Source organism: Lagopus muta, chromosome 26, assembly GCF_023343835.1.
Source record: "Lagopus muta isolate bLagMut1 chromosome 26, bLagMut1 primary, whole genome shotgun sequence".
Classification (NCBI taxonomy): domain Eukaryota; kingdom Metazoa; phylum Chordata; class Aves; order Galliformes; family Phasianidae; genus Lagopus; species Lagopus muta.
The window spans coordinates 4370365-4389362 of NC_064458.1; the positions used below are offsets into that span (position 1 = coordinate 4370365).

General features: G+C 48.2%; 1 protein-coding gene across 4 annotated transcripts in view; it reads left to right on the top strand.

The window, feature by feature from the left end:
- CTXN1 (cortexin 1) overlaps window positions 1–18998 on the top strand; it is a 52559-nt gene that overhangs the window by 27533 nt on the left and 6028 nt on the right. For 3 of the 4 annotated variants that reach the window (XM_048927582.1, XM_048927581.1, XM_048927580.1), the window contains one exon: window positions 17944–18054. The gene's annotated coding sequence lies outside the window, so the exon portion shown is untranslated. The other variant, XM_048927583.1, reaches the window with a different exon arrangement.

Sequence of the window (18998 nt, forward strand, 5' to 3'; positions counted from 1 at the left end):
TCCCACCTATTCCCAGAATTGTCACCAATAGAAGCATAGAATCATAGAATCATCCAGGTTGGAAAAGACCATCAAGATTATCCAGCCCAGCTATCCACCTGTCACCAATATTTCCCCACTAAACTGTGTCTCTCAGTACCACATCTAAACATTTCCTGAATGCTTCCAGGGATGGTGACTCCACCACTCCCTGGGCAGCCCATTCCAGCGCCTGACCACTCCCTTGGAGAAGAATTTCCTAATGTCCAACCTGAATCTCCCCTGACACAACTTGAGGCCATTCCCTATTGCTGAGTTACAAGGCAGAAGAAGCTGACCCCCACCTCGCCACAGGATCCTTTCAGGATATTGTAGAGAGCAATAATGTCTCCCCTGGGCCTCTTCCTCTCCAGGTTAAACAATCCCAGTTCCCTTATTCACTCCTCATAAGCTTTGTGCTCCAGACCCCTCACAGCTCTGTTGCCCTTCTCTGAACACACTCTTGGGCATCAATGTCTTTCTTGTAGTGAAAGGACCAAAACTGAAAATGGTTCTCAAGATGCAGCCTCACCAGAGCTGAGTACAAAGTGATGATCACCTCCCTGCTCCTGCTGGCAATGCTATTTCTGACAGAAGCCAGGATGCCATTGTCCTTCGTGGCCACCTGGGCCACTGCTGGCTCATGTTTAGCTGAATGCCGACCAACACGCCCAAGTCTGTTTCCTCAACACAGTCTTCCAGCCACTCTGCTTCAAGCCTGCATCATTGCCTAGAGTTGTGTGGCTGAAGTGCAGGACCCAGCGCTTGGTCTTGTTGGGCTTCATCCCATTGGCCTCAGCCTTGCTGTCCAGCCTGTCCTGATTGTTCTGTAGAGCCTTCTTATGCCCAGGCAGATCAACACTTTCTGCCAGCTGGGTGTCATCTGCAAACTGGCTGAGGGTGCACTTGATGCCCTTGTCTAGGTCATCAATAAAGATACTGAACAGGATGGACCCCATTGTCAACCCCTGGGGAACATGACTTGTGGCCGGTCACCAGCTGGGTGTAACTCCATTCACCACTACTCTCTGGGCCTGGCCATCCATCCAGTTCTTTACCCAGCAAAGAGTGTATCTGCCCAAGCCATGGGCTGACAACGTCTCCAGGAGAATATTGTGGGATACAGTGTCAAAGGCTTTGCTGAAGCCTAGTTAGACTATATCATATTAAATCTATCATTGCACCTGCACCATTCAATCAAGAGGGTCTTGCCAGGGCTCTCTCTTGGTCTCTCAGTTGGCCCATAGATGGTCCTGATGCTGAGGTACACAGACTGCTCTTTGGCACCTCCTTGTCTCGTACATCACCCCTCAGTGCCTCCTTACAATGTCTACCCACTCCCATCCATCTGGAGTTTAGAGGGATCTGTTCCCTGAACGTCAACCAGACTCTTTAAGTCTTCGGTATCAATGCTTCCTCTCCCTCTTTCTGTAATGTTTAAGGGAGTTCTTGGCAGCCTCTGGGGCCAGAAGGCTTTGAGGAGAGAATTCTCAACGTGCAGATATGGAAGAATAGGTCAACTGTAAAACATCCTTCACATTATCCACAATAGTTTTGCAAAGCTGAAGTTGGCTCTGAGGAAAGAGTGATGAGGTGCAATTCTCTGCTTGATTAGCTGCCATTACAGAGGATTCAGCTGCTCCCAAGTACTCTGGATAAGCAGTGGAAAGGACACACTCTTCCCTCACTGTCACCCAGGCATATTGAGAAATATTCCCTCATCAGGAAGGTTCAGGTCAGCGCTGAGTACTTTCCAGGAAAGGGGATGATAGCGTGCCATGAGCCTGCTAGTATCAGGGCATCAAGAAAGGGGAGCTGGTGTGTTTGAACTGGCTCAGTCCTTCCTCAGTCTGCTCAGCTCAGCGCGCTGTCATCTGGCAGCTGAGAGGTGACAAACTCTCCTGAGTTGTCTCACCTTTCTGAAGCAGCGCTGTGTTTGTTGCACTCCAGTCTCACAGTAAGTCAGAAGTTAATGTTCATTAAGTCCTTCGCCATTGGCAGTTAAATTAAAATCTTCAGTTGGTGAAAACTGCATGAATAAATAATTATTTTCACTGAGCCATGGGCAACTATTTTTGCTTTGAACTGAAGCCTCCAGTTGTACATTTCCACTCACTGTCCTCAAAGACAAAAACGTTCATTCTATGCCACAGGGTTTTACCCATCGCTACCGCTGCAGTATTTTACAATATCACTTTGTCAGCACTTAAAAAAAAAAAAGTACAGAGGTCCCATTTATTGCATTTCATAGGTGAATAGATTTTTGATTAGAGAAACACTCAGCTTTTTTTCTTTCAAAAGTGCTTGGCTGAGTGGTGAGATAATGCAAAGGCTGAACCTCAGTTAATTGTCCAGCCCAAGTCCTGGCAGAATGAGCTCCCTTACTGTCTGCACAGTGCAGGTAGGTGAGTCCCAACCACCACTCCTGGTTCTTTGCAAATGTGTTGGGCTGGTTGGAATTAGGCTTCCACACAGACATGATTCTTCTCAAGGACAAAGGAATAGAATACAGTGCTGGAAGACAATATTGTATATGATCTTATGTCCCTCCATACACAGTGAATCCCATGTTGTGCAGCTCTGGATGGAATTTGAACCAGGGCATGACGTGGTGCATCTTCATCCCATCTTCCCATGGCAAGCCTGAGCCATTCTACGGTTCTGTGATGTTTGTTCTTCAGAGTTCTTGCAGAATTTTCTTAGAAGAGAGCAATTCATAATTTCTGTCATTAAGCAAAATAATGTTTGCAGGAGCACATGCTGCTTTGCCTTAATCTAAAGGCAAGGACATCCATGGGGTGTAATTGATATGCCAAGTAGGAGCTGTCCCCAGACTCTTCCATTACCTTTAGCCAGCTAAGTTGATCCTGCAGCCAAGGGATATGTGCAGCACTGTTCAGGTTTACTGTTGCTTTTGTCTCTGTCATTTAAATGCTCAGTTGGTGGGGAGCCCTTGAAACAAGTCACCTTGCAGCTGTAATTCATCTACATACCTGCAGATGTGCGAGCCACAGACCACATACAGCCATATCAGCAGTCAAGTCTAATGCTTGAATTCCCTGCCTCGTGAGGTATTTCTTCTGGCCATCCTCTGTGTTTACTCTGAAGGGGTGCATGGGTGACTTGTGCAGATTGTTGGTACTGGGGAAGCTGCGCATGTAGCCACTAAAACCATTCTTTGCCTACTCTGCCTGAAGGAGAGGTCTCCCTCACTGAACCCAGAGTTTGGATGTGCAACCACAGCATGGGGTCTGCTGCTCTGGTCAGGGAGCCTTACAGATCTGCCTGGTCTCTGCTGGTAACATTTGCTGCTCCTGTTGCAGTAAGGGATGACTTCCATGGCTGGTGTGGTTTTATGCTGCTCTGGGAACACTCCAAAGTTATCCAGTGAGGGTCTTTATTGCTGCTGCTCACACATGCTCTACCTTTGTGCTTTTGGGAAGCTGTAGGCACAGTTGCTGTAAATTGCTGCTCCTCTTTGGCTCTTGCTCAGTGCAAAAAGACCACAAGATGTCCCAGAAGCAACTTGCTCTGCTGGAGACAGTCCCAGACAGGGAAGTCCTGGGTGGTCCATAACACCAGAGAGATCATTCAACTAATGTAATTGTGTTTGCAGAAGCAATGCTTACAAATTTAAAGAAGATAAGATCAGCAGGAGCTCACTGACATGCTGTGGTTTAACCCACAGCAGCTCAGCACCACACAGCCATTTGCTTACTCCACCCTCCCTGCAGGATAAGGCTGAGAATCAGGAAAAAAAGTAGAACTCATAGGTTGCGATAAAGGCTATTTATTAAAAGGAAAAGAGAAATAATAATAATATTTCTAAAGCAAATGATGCACAATATGATTGCTCAACATCTGCCCCCCAATGCCCAGCCAGTTCCCGTACAGCAACTCCCCCCTGGCCAACTTTTCACTGTTATACAGGTTTTTTTCCACGCTTTCATATGGTATGGAACATCCCTTTGGACACTGTATCTCAGCTGTCCTGGTTCTGTCCCCTCCCAGCTCCTCGTGTCCCCCCAGCTCCCTTGCTGATTGTATGAGGAGCTGGAAAGCTGAAAGAACCCTGTCTCTGTGCAGCACTGCTCATCAGCAATGGAAAATTCAGTATGTTACCAGCATTGCTTTTTTCCTTAAGTCAAATCAGAGTTGTACCAGATGCTAAGAAGGAAAAGAACGCTGAAATAGAGACAATATCCACTCCTTGTTTTGTATCATTTATGTCACATTCAGGTCCCACACTTTCCCATGCCTCCTATTTATTTCCATGGTATTACAACAGACCCAAATAACACAATAACACTGTTTGATAGAACAAATTCTCAACTACAAAACACTGTTTTTCAACAGAGTCACCACCATTAGCTGTGCATTTTCACCTGTGATCAACAAGAGCTGCAAGCTGCTCTTGTACAAATCTGCACCAGCAGAGGTGAACTACTGTTGCTGTCACCACTACTGAGAGGCACCTCCCATTCCTCATGTTCACTGTTGGGTCTCCATAAATGTTCTGTGAGTGTTTGTGAACGTCAGTGGGCGTCATTTGCTCCACATGGAGGGATTCAGTTCCACACTGTTGCTCCATCCACATATTCATGTCAGATGCCATTTTGTCAGACCCTCTGCTGTCATCTGTCCCATGACAACAAAACGTAATGGGGTACTGGCAGGAAGGTTCAGCTTCTGCTGTCATCCCACCAAATTCACCTCTAACATCCCCTGTCATTATCATAAAACAGGAGGTGTTACTTTTGGAGCAGCCTTTGTACACACAGATACCATTCTCATAATCTAAGGCCATGTCTCTAAGTTGCCATGGAGTTCATTTAGGGAAAGACTTTGGGTCCATCTGTCATAACGTTCCTTCACGGCAGGAGGGGTGCTGCGCACTCTTACACTGCTGCACGCTGAAGCCAGTTCTGATTCCATCACAATACATTCATCTTTAATCTGGGTAATACCCACTGTGGTACCACTGATACGGCGTACAGCAACACCAGTAGTGGTGACAGGCATTATTATGTAGCAACTAACATCACACAATTCAAATTATTGGCTGTCCTCACGCAACACCAAATCATACTGAGGTACACAACCGACTTCCCCACCCTTCTGCATTCCCCACCACGTGCACTCTGGTCCTTGAGCAAAAGCAATCTCACGGATAATCTTGCCTTTGCCAGATGCAGGAATAGCCCTGTCTGTCCTAACCTGTATGTTTTTTGCATGTGCTCTACAGGGACATCATCTCCTGCAGTACATAAGGTTTGTGACTGATGGCAGATCCCCATGTGTCAACTAACAGGTGGCTTTTGCTAACAGTTGAATGCCCCAGCACCTGTTGCCCATCTATATGTTGCATCTCTTCCCCGATGCCCTGAGGAGTCATGGACATAATTCACCCTTATGTTCGTCCAAATTCCCCTGAGCCACTTCAGTCCTAGCAACCTGATCCACCTGCGGGTTGTTCTGATGCTGTACAATGGCCCAACTCTTGGATACCTGGGCAATACACAAGTACTGGTACAAACAGCTTCTCTACCTTGGACACAGTATCTTTCCACCAGGCAGTGACCCAGATAGTTTTGTTTCAGTTGTTCTCTTTCCATTGCTGTAATTGTGTTAGAAGTGCAAAAAACTTTGGCAGAAAATAAATCCCCTTGCATCCCAGCTTATCCTCAGATATCAGAGGGGTTGTGGGCAGCTGGGCTTAGATTTTGAGAGATGTTGAATTCAGAACTACAAGTCTGATCGGGTCCAATACACAACGTGTCATGATTGTGGATTCACAAATAATGCTCTCCAGTTGTCCAGTCACACCTGAATGTACTCTCATGATCGCTCTTAAGGAATTTGGCTGCTCCCAGTGAGAACTCACACAGCTAGGTAAATTAATAGCGCAGTTTATTAAAGCAGCAGCAATACAAGTTCATTTGTCTGCAAAGTATGTGAAGTTAACCAAGAACACACATAGTACAGATGACTACAACCATGTTAAATGGTTGGAACAAGTCTATAGAGAATTCTAGGTTTCCCAGGGAAGAACTTAGCACAACCTCACGTGTGAATCTTACCCAGCAGGCATCCCTATGGGGGAGGAGTGGGGCTCAGCCTGTCAACTGATCCCAGAAGCCAGTGCTGTGCTGTTGACCAATCTGTGATGGTATCTTTCCTCCCCTTCCTCCTGTTAAGCCATTTTTAACTGTTTATTTTCTTTCTTTCAGGTGGAGCTTTAGTGATTCTAATCAAACACACCTGCACTTTGTAAAGTTTATTCAGAGAATGCATTTTTGACAGAAAGTTGGAATGCTGCTGGCTCAGTGTAACAAGAAGGATGTTTATCTGTTCTGTAGCACTATCAAGTTCCCGCCTGCAATGTTATCAGTGAACTTGGCTGTGTGTGTGTTTGCACTCCCCCCTCAATGTTGTATCACTTACTTAGAGTCAGCATATCAAGCTCCCCTGGCACTGCTAGCAACCTAAAGTTTGCTGGTTTTGTGTTGCTTAGAGAACTAACATGGAACAGATTATCCACTTCATTCCACCCTGGAATTCTGCCTTCTCTCTAGGAGTGGACATTTCAATAGATCACCTCCAGTGGATCTTCCATGTAATCTACCCCAAGGCTGTAGTCACTCAAAATTCACAGTACTTAGAAGGAACTGGGGAGGTCACATGCAGTTTTGTTATGAGGGTTAGAGCTCCCAGGATGCTCTATATTTAAAGAATAAGATGATTGACTCATAGTCATAGCATTTATAGAATCATAGAATTGTTAAGGTTGGAGAAGACCTCTAAGATCACCTAGTCCAACCACCAACCCATCTCCAACATATCCACTAAACCCTGTCCTAAAGTGCCCCACATACCCACGTGCAAGATGCCCCTCCAAGTAAAAGCAAACCGAGGCCTGCACTCAGCTACCAGAGGAATTGGGAAGATCACATTAGTGATGTCAGTTGTGGCATACCACTTGGCTGCCTTTGACTCCAGTTTGTTTTGGCTAGTATGACAGGCAGCAGTGCTTAATGGAGGTGTGACTTCATTTGAGCCATGATAGCCCACTGTCAGCCTCCAATCTCTGCTGAAATTTTGCACTGGTCATATGGGACCACTGAAAGGTGAGTGAGTCTTGCTGATTACTCCTTGGTTCTCCAGCTTGTGAATCAGCTGATGGATGGAATCAGGGAGTCCTGGTTGGTGTGATATTGACACCAGAGCATTGCTGTGGTAGTGATTGACACCTGCTGTTCTTCCACCCTTAGCAACCCCACAACTATGGGGTCCTTTGAGAGACCAGGCAAAGCAAATATCTTCTTAATGTCCTCCATCTTCAGTGCAACATTGCCAGAATCAGGACATATCTTTCAAAAAAATTCTGTCTGCTTTTTAGGATTCCACACTTGTTCAGAGGTGAATTACAGACCCACTGGAGGTGATAACAGTGGCAGTACCTGCCCATCTCCTCCCACATACCCTGCCATCCACAGCCTCAGGGGAGAGCTCTGGGTGGTATTTTTTAATTGCTTCTTAACCAAAAGTGGAAATACATGCAGAAGACATAGCAATAGGATTATGCTAGCTTGAGCATCCCAGCTATGCAAGAAAACTTCAGAAACTATTTTAATTTGCCTGTAGTAAAGAGTGTTCTTTTTAAGAGTTTCCATGATAAGGTTCCTGAAATGCAAAAGTTATGTCTGTGCTGAGTGCAGATGTCAAATTAAATCCATGGTCAGTATAACATGAGCGTCTGCTATATATAAGCTGGCAAAACTGCAGATAAGCTTAGGCCAGCCCCCTGAGATGGTAAACCTGGAAGGAGTTAAGAAAAACAACCCAGAAAGCAAATAAAACCACACTGTGAAGAACAAGATCAGCATTGTGCCAGCAGCTGTTGACCTACTGTAACACAACAATTTTGTTTTAACGCGTTCTGGTCAGATATGCCTTTATCTCAACCCACTGAGCCCCACACTGGGCACCAAATGGACTGTTGTGATTTAACCCAGCAGCAGCTCAGCTGCACACTCCAGGACCAGCTGCTGCTGTGAATTTGGACACTGCTGGCGCACGACCAGCTCTGGCCAGAGGTCGTGGTGTTCAGCCCTTAGGCAAAGATGTGGCAAAACTCCTTGGCTAATCACAGCGCATGAGGCACATGAAAGCCATGGCTGTGGGGCCAATGGGGATGTTGAGAAGGGTTGGACTGAGTTGGCCTATGCTGGGCTGGAATGAGGCATAATGGGAGTTGGGCAGGGATGGATTGCACAGTGCAGAGCCCCTCAACTCTGCCAGTGGCCACACATCAGCAAGGGGGTCCTGAGGCACCCCTGTGCAAGCAGCTCCTCTGGCTTGCAGGTCACACAGTTCCACAGCCAGGGACACCACAGATCATAAGGGGCTCCTATGACACTTCCATGAGTGCCTATGTGGAAGAATTTTAGCAATGATTCGTTCACATACTCCCAGTTCTGGCCAAAAGACTGATGACTAGCAAAGCAATATTAATATTGCAGGGGGGCCACTCATGGCCCTTTGCTCCTGGCAGTGTGTGGTCTCTGTGATGATTAAGTGTTAGAATGTTTTCTGTAAGCATCTCTGAAAAACAAGCAAACAAACACAACCACAAAATTGCATTTCAATTAGCAGCTGCAGTGGATTGGACAGGAAATACTGTGGTTATTTCTAGATATTTACAATGAATTACTTTATTGAAGGAAGGGAATATGCTGCACTGTGCTGAAGGGGAACCATGGAGGATTTTGCTTTTATGATTTGGTGATTAATTTTTATAGAATGGATTTTTGCACTGGGGAAATTGTGAAATCATAACAAGGAAGCAGTGTGGAGAAGGACTGCAACACCTCCCAGCAGCTACATGCAACTTGGGCTTCTAATCCATACTTACGGGTGCCACTAACAGCCAGTAGAAGTACAGCAGCTTTTTATGTCCCTTTCTGAGCACATGAATGAGGAGGGATGAGTCACTTTTCACAAGAGCACACAGCAGTGGATGTCACCCCTGGTTTCCCTTCCATTAAGTCTTCTGCTTGAACATCTGCCTTTGTTCCCTTGGAGTCCCTGTAGGTCAGAGTTCTCTTCTTTCTTTCTTTTTCTCATGAAGATTTTCATTCATGAGGATCTACGTGTGCAAGGCCCTGCTGTTAGCAGATGACAGGAGCCACATGTGGACATAGCAGTGACAAATTACAAGAGAATCTGCGTTCAGAGGGATATCCTGCTTCCAGAACTTGACTGCCATTCTCACCCGTGGAGCCTGGGAATGGCCAAATCCTGCTTTATGGGCTTGCTCAGACAGCTGAATTCTGCAAAAAACTCGGGGATGCTGTTGGTCAGGCTACGTATATTTGTTTACCAGGCACTCTTCACTTGTTGAGCTCCTACCACCCCTGTCCCCATATCTTTTAGCTCAGGACTCAGAACAAGGAGACACAGCCTTTGTCTGTGGATGATCATCAAAACTGGATGTGGATCATCTCCCCATGATCACTGCTGCAGTGGGTCTGCCAGTTATACTGACCCCTCCTGTCCCTGACACTCTCCCTTTTGCATCTAGTGTTATTCCTCCAAATCATATTGCCCAGGCTTCGAGGCTGCTGTCACCTTTCTCCAGAAGAGAAAAGATTGCCATCATTTGCTTGTACAGATCTGACACACAGAGGTGGGGAGGGCGTGCAGGTGGGAGGCAGCAGCAGGCAGAGCTGGTGGCACACACTCAGCCACGAGCTTGTGCAGGAGTGTTAGGCAGCGGGGCTGAGTGTGGCTTCTGGTTGAGGTCCAAGCATGTATTCACACTCCTGGACCTCTCCCGAACCTCGGCATGTTTCCCTGTGAGCTGGGTGTGACACTGCCAGACTGACAGCACTTTGCATCCCAAAGCTGCAAGGCTTGGCACTGAACCTGGATCACTCCTTGAGCCTGGAGTGAGAAGGTGCATACAGGGTTGTGGTGATATTTTGCACTCCCAGATCCTTCACTCCTTAAACATCTTCATGGCCAGCTGTGCACCCAGCATCTCATACTTAAACTGCATCTTGGAGGTGCAGTTCCATGTGCTGGGTGCTGCATGAAGTCAGGCTTGGATTCAATGCAGGCATAGTAGGGGTGTGCCTGCCCAGCAAGAAGGCTGTGCTTGCTCCTGTGCATCTCAGCCTGCTGAGAGCAAAGCTGTGGCTCTGGGACAGACACAGCTGGAGCAACTTTTGCAAGGGAGTTGTACAAAAGGAGGGTTGCATGGGAAAGGAAGGGCTGTCTGTTCTGCTGTACAACACCTTTCCATGCTGGGATCTGCTCCTTTCATGGGGGCATGGTAAGGGTGGGAGTGCAAAGGTCTGTGCTAGACAGATTTGTAGCTGGATAATTCAGATTGCTCCCAGTGCCTTCCCTTCCTTTTGGGAAATGTGGGTGAGACATGTAGGTGCCTGGCAGACCCCTGTACGTACTGCACTGGGAGAGCTTGGAGCACTCAGGGGGACACTGGGATTCAGGAGCTGGATCCCAGGGATGGCCAGGCCCAGCCCACAGTCGCCAGCCCCATTTCCTCTTACAGCATCGCTTTCCCAGGCAGGCAGCTCACAAAACTTCTCCCAGCTCCAATAGCTGTGCTCCACCTTTTATTATAATTGATTCTGCATCGCCATAGGAACCTGCTCCAGTGTGAGTGAAGAGCAGTTGCCTTCCCTGTGCGCTCTCCAGGAGAGAGGCATCTGCTCCTTCCCTCAAGATGGCAAGTGCTGGAGCTGGGAATCGCTGTGGCTGAGTGGCTGGGGCCCCCGACCATGCAATCCAGGTATTGTCCATGCCCCAACCCCTCGCAAGTGTTCATGCTATGGGGAGGACAGAGGATTTGCAGAGCCAGAAAGTGCAAAGGGGAGGGGGAAGTTGTCTCTATGCTTAGTTGTCAAGGACCTTTCACTGGTGATGGGTTCAGGAGATGGGGTAGCTCTGCTCATCTGGTGTTGGGACCATTATGTCTTCTGGTGGAAACTGTTGAGTCCAGATGGAGAGAGCAGGATGTTGGGCTTTTCTGTTGTTATGGGTAACAGACAGATTTATTGTTGGGTTATCTTCCTACCGGGTGGCTTGGTGTGGTGGTGGTGGGATTTCTGTGTGCTGGGATGGCAGAAGGCACATGAAGGGAGTTCTGCAGAGCACTGTGCTGGGCTGAGCTTCCCATGCCCTGCTCCCAGGGAGACCAGGGACTGCAGTATCTGGGAAGAATCATCTCTCCTTAGCTGAGGCTCTTGCCTGGAGGTTGCCTTCTGCTTGTCTGTCCTGAATGTGATTAGAGCAGGCCATCTCTGTGGTGAAAACTGGATAGAGAAAAGGCAGAGTTGGGTGAGGGGCACCGTGCCTAGCAATGTGCCAGGGGGGCTGACTCTTGGTATGGTTCAGTCTATCAGGGTACATGATGCTGTGGACCTCAGAGCCCCAGAACTGCCCCTGCACCCTCTAGGGGCAAGAGTGCCTCACCCTCAGTGTTTCGTGCTGCTGCCCTGGCCTGATTAGCTCCATCCTGTGCTCCATGCCCTGTCTTCCTCTACTGTGGGGCTCAGCAGCAATCCTGAAGTAGAGCTGCCTTGCCAGCAAGTCCCCTCCACAGTGGCTGCATGGGACCAGAAAAACAGCAGAGTCCCAGCCTTCCTGTTAGCCGTGGGCTGGTTATCAGAAGACTTGCCAGCCTTTTACAAGGGGGCTTGGGTTACAGATGTGCAGGGCTGCAGGGCTGGGATGGAACCAAGGGGCAGTGGGCAGAAAGGGCCTGGGGTCCTCCTGAAGCCCAGGCAAAGGGCTGTGGGTACATCCCCTCAGCCCGGTTCTTCGTGTCATGGGCAGATGGGCATTCCTCAGCCCCTGCCCTGGTGCCTCCCTGCACAGCGCATGGGGCAGAGGAGAGTCACAGAGCATCCCTCCCAGGGTCTCGACCTGTGTAGTCCATGACAGTCCTGCAGTACAGAAGTGTCATTCCTTCTGGAAGGTGCTCGAAAGCAAACATTAAACAATCTTTAGAGCATGAGGGGACATCTGGACCCATTGGTGCAGTTAAGGGATCCTGCTGACACTTGGGGTCTTCCTTGGACCTTCATGGGAGCTGGGAGCTGAGCCAAGTGATGGAGAGGTGCTGGCAGAACTGGTGGTGGAGGCCCTCCTGAAGGAAAACAAACTGCTGCCACTCATCCCTGCAGACTGCTTGTAAGGGACCCACAGCCCATTCCAGGGCACTGCTTTGGAGCAGAAGCCTGTAATGCATGTCTCCATGCCGTGATCTGTAGCCCTGTGGGACGGATTCCACAGAGGATCGGGTGCTTGTTCCTGGAAACAGAGCCTACAAATTCTCTCTTCCTGAGGGGCATAACTAGGCTGGAACAGGAGGAGATCCTGTGGGAGAGAGCTTCCTCCAGAGGAAAGGTGAGCACTGCAGAATGGCAGGTGAATGCAATCGTTTGGGAAGGAGTGAAGAGGGGATGCAGCTCCTCTTATTCCCTCCTTAGAGGGATCTCCAGCTGCCCCTGGCTGTGGCAGCAGCTCTGTTGATCCTGGCAGCCGTGCAGTAATCCAGTGGCATGTGTTCATTTGTTAGTGTGGGGAATCAGCAGCAACATTGACTGAAAAAGGCAATGCAAGCCCTGCCAAGAATTCTGCTGTGCAGCGAGATCCCTATGGCAGTGCCAGAGGTGTGCCCAGCCCGGCTCTGAAGGAGAAGGGCCTGTGGGCCAGGAAGCACGGCTGTGGAGCAGCGGAGGGAGAGACAAAGTCCTTCAGTGCCGCAAGTAAAGCCTTTCCGTCTCTCTCTGGAGCTGGTAGGCCTGCAGACCTCTTGCTTAAGCACTTTGCCTGCAGCCCTCACAAGGGTGCTTGCTTCCCTGTCTCCCTGGCAATCGCGTTTGCTCTCCGGTTGCAACAGGAGGTTGTGTGCCATGCACGGCAGTGGGATGAATATTAACAACAGGGATCATGTCGAGCCGGGTCCTGTGAGACCCCTGGCTCCTGCAGAGCAGCTGAGTACTCCCAGCTCTGAGCAGAGCGTGTATGTGGCATTGCTCCCCTGTCCTGCTCATTTTGCACACCAATTCCTCCTTGAACCCTGGGTATTTGGGATATTCCTCCAGTTTGCCTTACGTAGGTTTGTATGGAGAGCAACAGTGGATCTGTGCTTTGAAAAGCAGGGTTGCTTTAGCAGCATCCTAATGAATTTGATGCCGTTCCTTGCGTGCAGACATTTTGTTTGCTCTCTTCATGTGGATTTGAGCATTTTAGCCCCCTCAAAACTCTCCTCCATCAAAACTAGTTCTGCTTTCTCTGCTTAAGATATTACACACATTTATTGATGTTATATAATTGTACATGTCTTCTTTTGTTGTGAGACGGGACTAAGAAAGTTGTGTTTATTTAAAAGCGTGCAAATGAAGTCCCTCCCTGGCTGTTGGACTGCATCCATGACACAGTGCAATTAAACCCCGCTTCACTCATAATAGTGCTCATCTTCCAGTTCCATTCTTGGAATAGGTCAGCACTTCGGGTCCAGTTCTGCTTCACTGTGTCAATCATGTGGGTCTTTTTTCAATTTCTGCCACTAAAATGCATCCTTTGCAGGGCTGGGTGTTTCTTGATATCAACTACAGTGTTGAAAAGCTGTCTTCATCTCCCAGCACTGTAAGACAAGGGTTGTTAGTGCCTTGGTGAGCTGCCTCAGGCCCTGGCTCCACAGCTGGGTTCCCTTCCCACTGATTCCTTTTGTGCTTTCCCATACAGCAGCTAGCTCTCGCTCTTGTCTTTTGGTCAAAAACCTGCAAGGACTGGGAGGGTGGAATAAGCTGATGCTAGTGGATCTGTCTGAGGGCAGTGCAGGCAGCAGGCTGAGTCATGCCATGGCGCCATCCCTCCACGGTCCCATCCCTCTGCCTCTGCTACTCATGGGATCAGTCTCCATTTGGAGGTGTCTCCAGTGGGAAGGGTGAGCCCTCCACACCAGATGGCATCCTGCATTGTAAACACTGTTCTGTGCCTCTTTTTGAGGTTAATATTTCATTAGATATTTGTCATTTGCCAAATTAACATTTAATTTGTGTTTTGTACCCGTAAAAATATCCCCACAGTGTTGCTAAATAGTTGACAGTCCTCTTCCTTTGTGAGTTCTCTCCCTGTTTAGTCATTTCCTTGCTCATGCATTCTTTTTAGTTACTAAGGGAACATGAATCTTAATAAAACTCAATCACATATTCCTTAAATAACAGCTGCCTTCACTTAACTACCTTACCAGCATTTTCTTGGGAAATTAAGGTCTGATTCTTCACATGGTAATAAAATAGCAACACATCCTGAATGCGAGAGAAATACTTTAATACAGGGTTACTATTTGGCAGAAAACCTTGTATTTTCCTCCACATATGCATGTTTCTCCCTGCATTTTTGATATCAGTTACAAGTCAGTTGGGCACCTCCAGACACATGATTTGTGCTTGAGTTGATTATATTGCAGCAGGACCTGTTCTCAGCATCGCTGGTACCAAGGATTACAAATCGGAATTCTCCTAACCCAGATGTATCCATGGGAAGCATGAATCTCCACTGAAGTCTCTGGTGGAGGGCTGCAGCTGGTGGAAGTCATTCGGCCAGCAGTGGCTACTTGGCAGCCACAAAGCAGGGATGTTCTGCCATGTTAATGCAAGACATGGTGTTAGGTGCAGGGTTGGACTCTGAGATGCTGTTTTTGTGCAATCACAATGACCAGATCACAGAAGGCACCAATTATCCCAGCACCGAGCTGGAATAGATAGTTAGCACTTGGGAAGAGCTCTCTGTGCAGAGATTATTGCAATTTTCAGCCCCACAGCCTCATGCAGTATAACTTCTGGAAGAATAATTGGCAGAGGGAGAGAAGGAGCCTGGTTGCTTTTGTTTATTTGATCTCTGAGCTATTTTCACCGAAGTCTGAATTCTGACAGCTGTGGCCAAAAATTTCTGTGCGTATCCAGAAAGTCACTGTGCTATGTGTGGAAGTTATAGGATGACGTTACTGAATGTCTCCTGTGGAACAGCAGCTGGTTCCCACCTACACATTTTAGCTTTGCTCTCTGTTCAGCTCTATGAAATCGAATTACAAAAAGGTCCATGAACATCTCTAGGCCCTGACACTCTAGCTTGGGATTTTCAGAAACTGTTGGAAGGTCACTTAGTATTACAGAGTCACAGACTTGAAAGGGTTGAAAAGGACCTCTAGAAATGGAGTCCAGTCCCCCTGCTGAAGCAGGTTTCCTTCCATAGGTCACACATGTTGGTGTTCAGATGGGTCTCAAATGTCTCCATAGGAGGAGACTCCACCACCTCTCTTGGGCAGCCCGCTCCTGTGCTCTGTCACTCTGACAATAAAGAAGTTCTTCCTTGTGTTACTGTGGACCTTCCCGTGTTCCAGATTCTTCCTGTTGCCCATTGTTCTATTGCTGTTTGCCATCAAAAGGAGTCCGCCTCCATTGACTTGACTCACACACTTCAGGTATTTATAAACAGTGATGAGATCCCCCTCAGCTTTCTCTTCTCCAGGCTGAACAGTCCCACGGCTCTCAGCCTTTCCTCATGCAGAAGATGCTCCAGGCTCTGAATCATCTTTGCGGCCCCTCTGATTGGGTCACGTGGAACCATCATCTGCTCCTGTGCTCACTCTGTGTCTGACCACCATCTTTCCATGGGAACAACATCAGACCAGTCTGAAGAGCTTCCAGGCAAGAAGTCAGCTCACTTTGAGGCCCTGGGGATGCTTTATTCCCAACTCTGTCCTCATCTTCATGGTTCACATCCACCTCTGGACTACTGACCACTCCTTGCAGAGTGTGAGGAGCCAGGTTCTACAAGGCACTGTGCTCTGAGGCTGGCCATTCTCTCCTGACTGGGAAATGTGCTTCCTGCTCAGCTGGAAAACTCCCCAGCTCAGTTCGTTCACCCCATCCTTCTCCCCTCCTGATGCGGTACTCATGCCATGGGAATCCACAGCACGAGCAAGGGAGAGTCAGAGGCTTGCCAGTGTAGGCCTGAGGGACCCTAACTGACTGCCTGGGCAGCTGCTACCAGGGAAGGCAGGAACTGCCATAGAAATCTAATATTTGCAATTTGTAGTCATTGAAGATCAGATGATATATTTGTCAAAATCCCTGACAGAGAAGGCACGAGAAGTGCTCCTCTCTGCCCATGGCACTGCTTGGCTGAGCAGTCCTGGTCTTCCTCCATAGACCTGCCAGCAGATGGTTGGGTCCTGAGCCAGCACCATTTCCCAAGATCAGGGTATATATCTTTGATTTTGTGAGAGCACTATGGACCAGAACCTGCCAGGGCCACGCGTGCCTTCGCCCAATCAGTCATTCCTGTGATGGAGACCTGTCATTGGAGATAATGACCCACATGCTGTCCTTGAGAGGTAGCTCATGAGAGCTGGTGCCTTCCTGAAGTGCTAAAAGGTTGTATCTGGCAGACCCACAGGCTCCACACTGCTTGAGCTGGGCTTCCAGCATGGTTGAGAATATATGGGAGGTGGGTGTAAACCTCAGCATGATGAGCACTTCACAATCCAAGAGACTTCTGATTGCAGTCATCCTAGGGGTGACAAACATCCTGTCACTGGGACACTGGATATAAGTAGTTTCCCTTTGGAGATGTGCAGTGGGTATTTCCCTGCAATAATGTAGCTGACAAATGAAGGTAAAGATACTACTCACCCTCCAAGGACATAAGAAGCCTTGACATGTAATTGGGAAGCTGGTGTCAGTGGAAGTGTTGAGAAAGCTGTTTTGGAGTGGTTGGTATTTGGGGTTTAGACATACCTTGGCCAAGTATTGGCATAGATGCCAGCTCAGGGCTCATCATCCCTATAGAGAGGCGTGTTTCGGTGGTGCTTTGTGCCAGTGGGAGAACTGGGCTGTGCTGCACACTGCTGTAGAGATGCCTATCAAGAGAACATTCTATGTCTGGCCTAGTCACAAAAGATATTCTGGGAAGGGAGAGTACCAAATAAATGGGGTGAAAAGGGACCAGAGAGCAGTTGTGATCAGCTCTGTTCAGGTCTGTGCCCACACCCATTCAGCCTCTTTGCTATCAAATCTTGCTTTTGCCTGTTTAGGCTTCTCAAGCAAGGACAGAGGGAAGGGGATTTGTCTATTAAGTGCCTCCCACCCCCTGATCACAAACTGTGCTGGACTGAAAAGTGCAACATGTGAGGATCAGCCAATCTCCAACAAGTGGCAGATCACTTCTGCTGCAGGAAGTTGTGACAGATATCAGAGCATCCTTCTGCACACATCACCATTTCCATTCACAGTGTACTCAGAAACAGGAGTAGCTTACCTCTATACAGATCACAGGGCACTGGGTCACTGTCTTGCAACTGAATCCTGGGACTCAGGAAGGTGGACAGAGAGCACACCCCTCTTTCTCACCTTGCTGCTGCTGTTGCCCTTTATTTTTCTGTTTTTGTGATATGAAATTATTTTTAAAGCCTGCAAGCACTGTTCCTTGCGGTGTCCCAGGAGGTGCAGATAAAGGAAAGAGAGCAGGTGTTCAGCATGAGTCAGAGCCATGTCAAACATTCTGTGGTCCATAGCTGGCTGCCTTTTCCTACTGATAGTTGCTCCCAGTATTGCTGCCTGGAGGGCAGGGGCATGCTTGGCTGGGTGTCTCCTAGTGGGACCTTTTGCTGCAGTCTCCACAACACTAAGAGCACTCAGGCTCCAGGATGGAGCAAGGGGACTTTGGTAAAGATGTTCTCTTACCCAGGAGAGCTCTGGTCTAAGAGACACTGAGAACTCACAGCATTTGCTAAATCAAGAATGTCTTTGTTGCTTTGTTATGACAGCTAAATGACTGCTGTTCTTTTAACTTCTGTCAATTTGTCTTTCTGCTTTTCATCCCTAGCCCAAGAAAGCTGGATCCTGGAGATCTTTGCTCAGTGATGTGGCTGTTGGGAGGCAGTCTTCTGCTTCTCCTGCAACAGCAATGCTAGTGTACCCACACAGCTGGAGTGAGGTAGGTGCTCTCCTTCTCCTCCAGGACTCAGCCCCTTCTAGGCCTGGTCCAAAACTGAAGGCAGTCATTAACTCAAGGGACACACAGCAGCTGAAAACATCAACCTTGGTGAGAATGGGCACTCTGAGCTTGTGCCCATCTTGGGAAATTGTCAAGGCCAGACAGGTAAAGCCCTGAGAAACCTGCTCAGATTCACAGCTAAGGTCCTCAGTCTCATTTTCCTGTGATTCAGGGCAAGTGGTCCCACGTGCAGCACTGTGCTTGGCAGGCAGCTAGCCTCTCCAGAGGGACTCGGGATTTACGTAGAGGCAAGCTCAGGACTAGCAGACTAAGTTGCCACCCACCCCGTTCCTTTGTGTCCCTGCTGAGTGGCATCACTGTGGCAGTGCTTCCTGAGCTTGCCAGAAAACCATGGACCCACTTGTGAACCTGTGTCTTTGAGGTGGTAAGGGAGATTTCCTTTTGAAACATCCTCACTTTCTACAAAGCACCTCCTCCCTACATTTACTCCTCCTTCCTGTTGTCTTTCTCACTTCTTCAGCTGCCAAAAGTAAAAACAATAACCCCTCTGATTCTTAAATTACTTGAAGCAAAAATGACTCCTGGTGAATGCTGACAGTTTAGAAGCTGGATTTAAAACAATAATAATTAAGAAAAGTTTCAAGCTGAGAGTATTACTTTTCAATTAACAAATACTCTTCCCATGTTTCCTGCCTGAAAATACGTACTAAATTCAGCCTCTGGCCATAAATGTCACTGTCCCCAGGCTTTTCTCTCAGATAACTGACTGCTTGTCTGGCTGCGTCAGCAAGCACAGAACTGCAATTTTGGCAACAGAGACTCTTCCCTGCCCTCTCCCGTCTCTAATTATTTAGCAGCTAAGGTGCTCTTTAGCTGAAGCCCGTGGCCAATTCCTCCTCTCTCTCCATCTCTGCTTTTCCCTC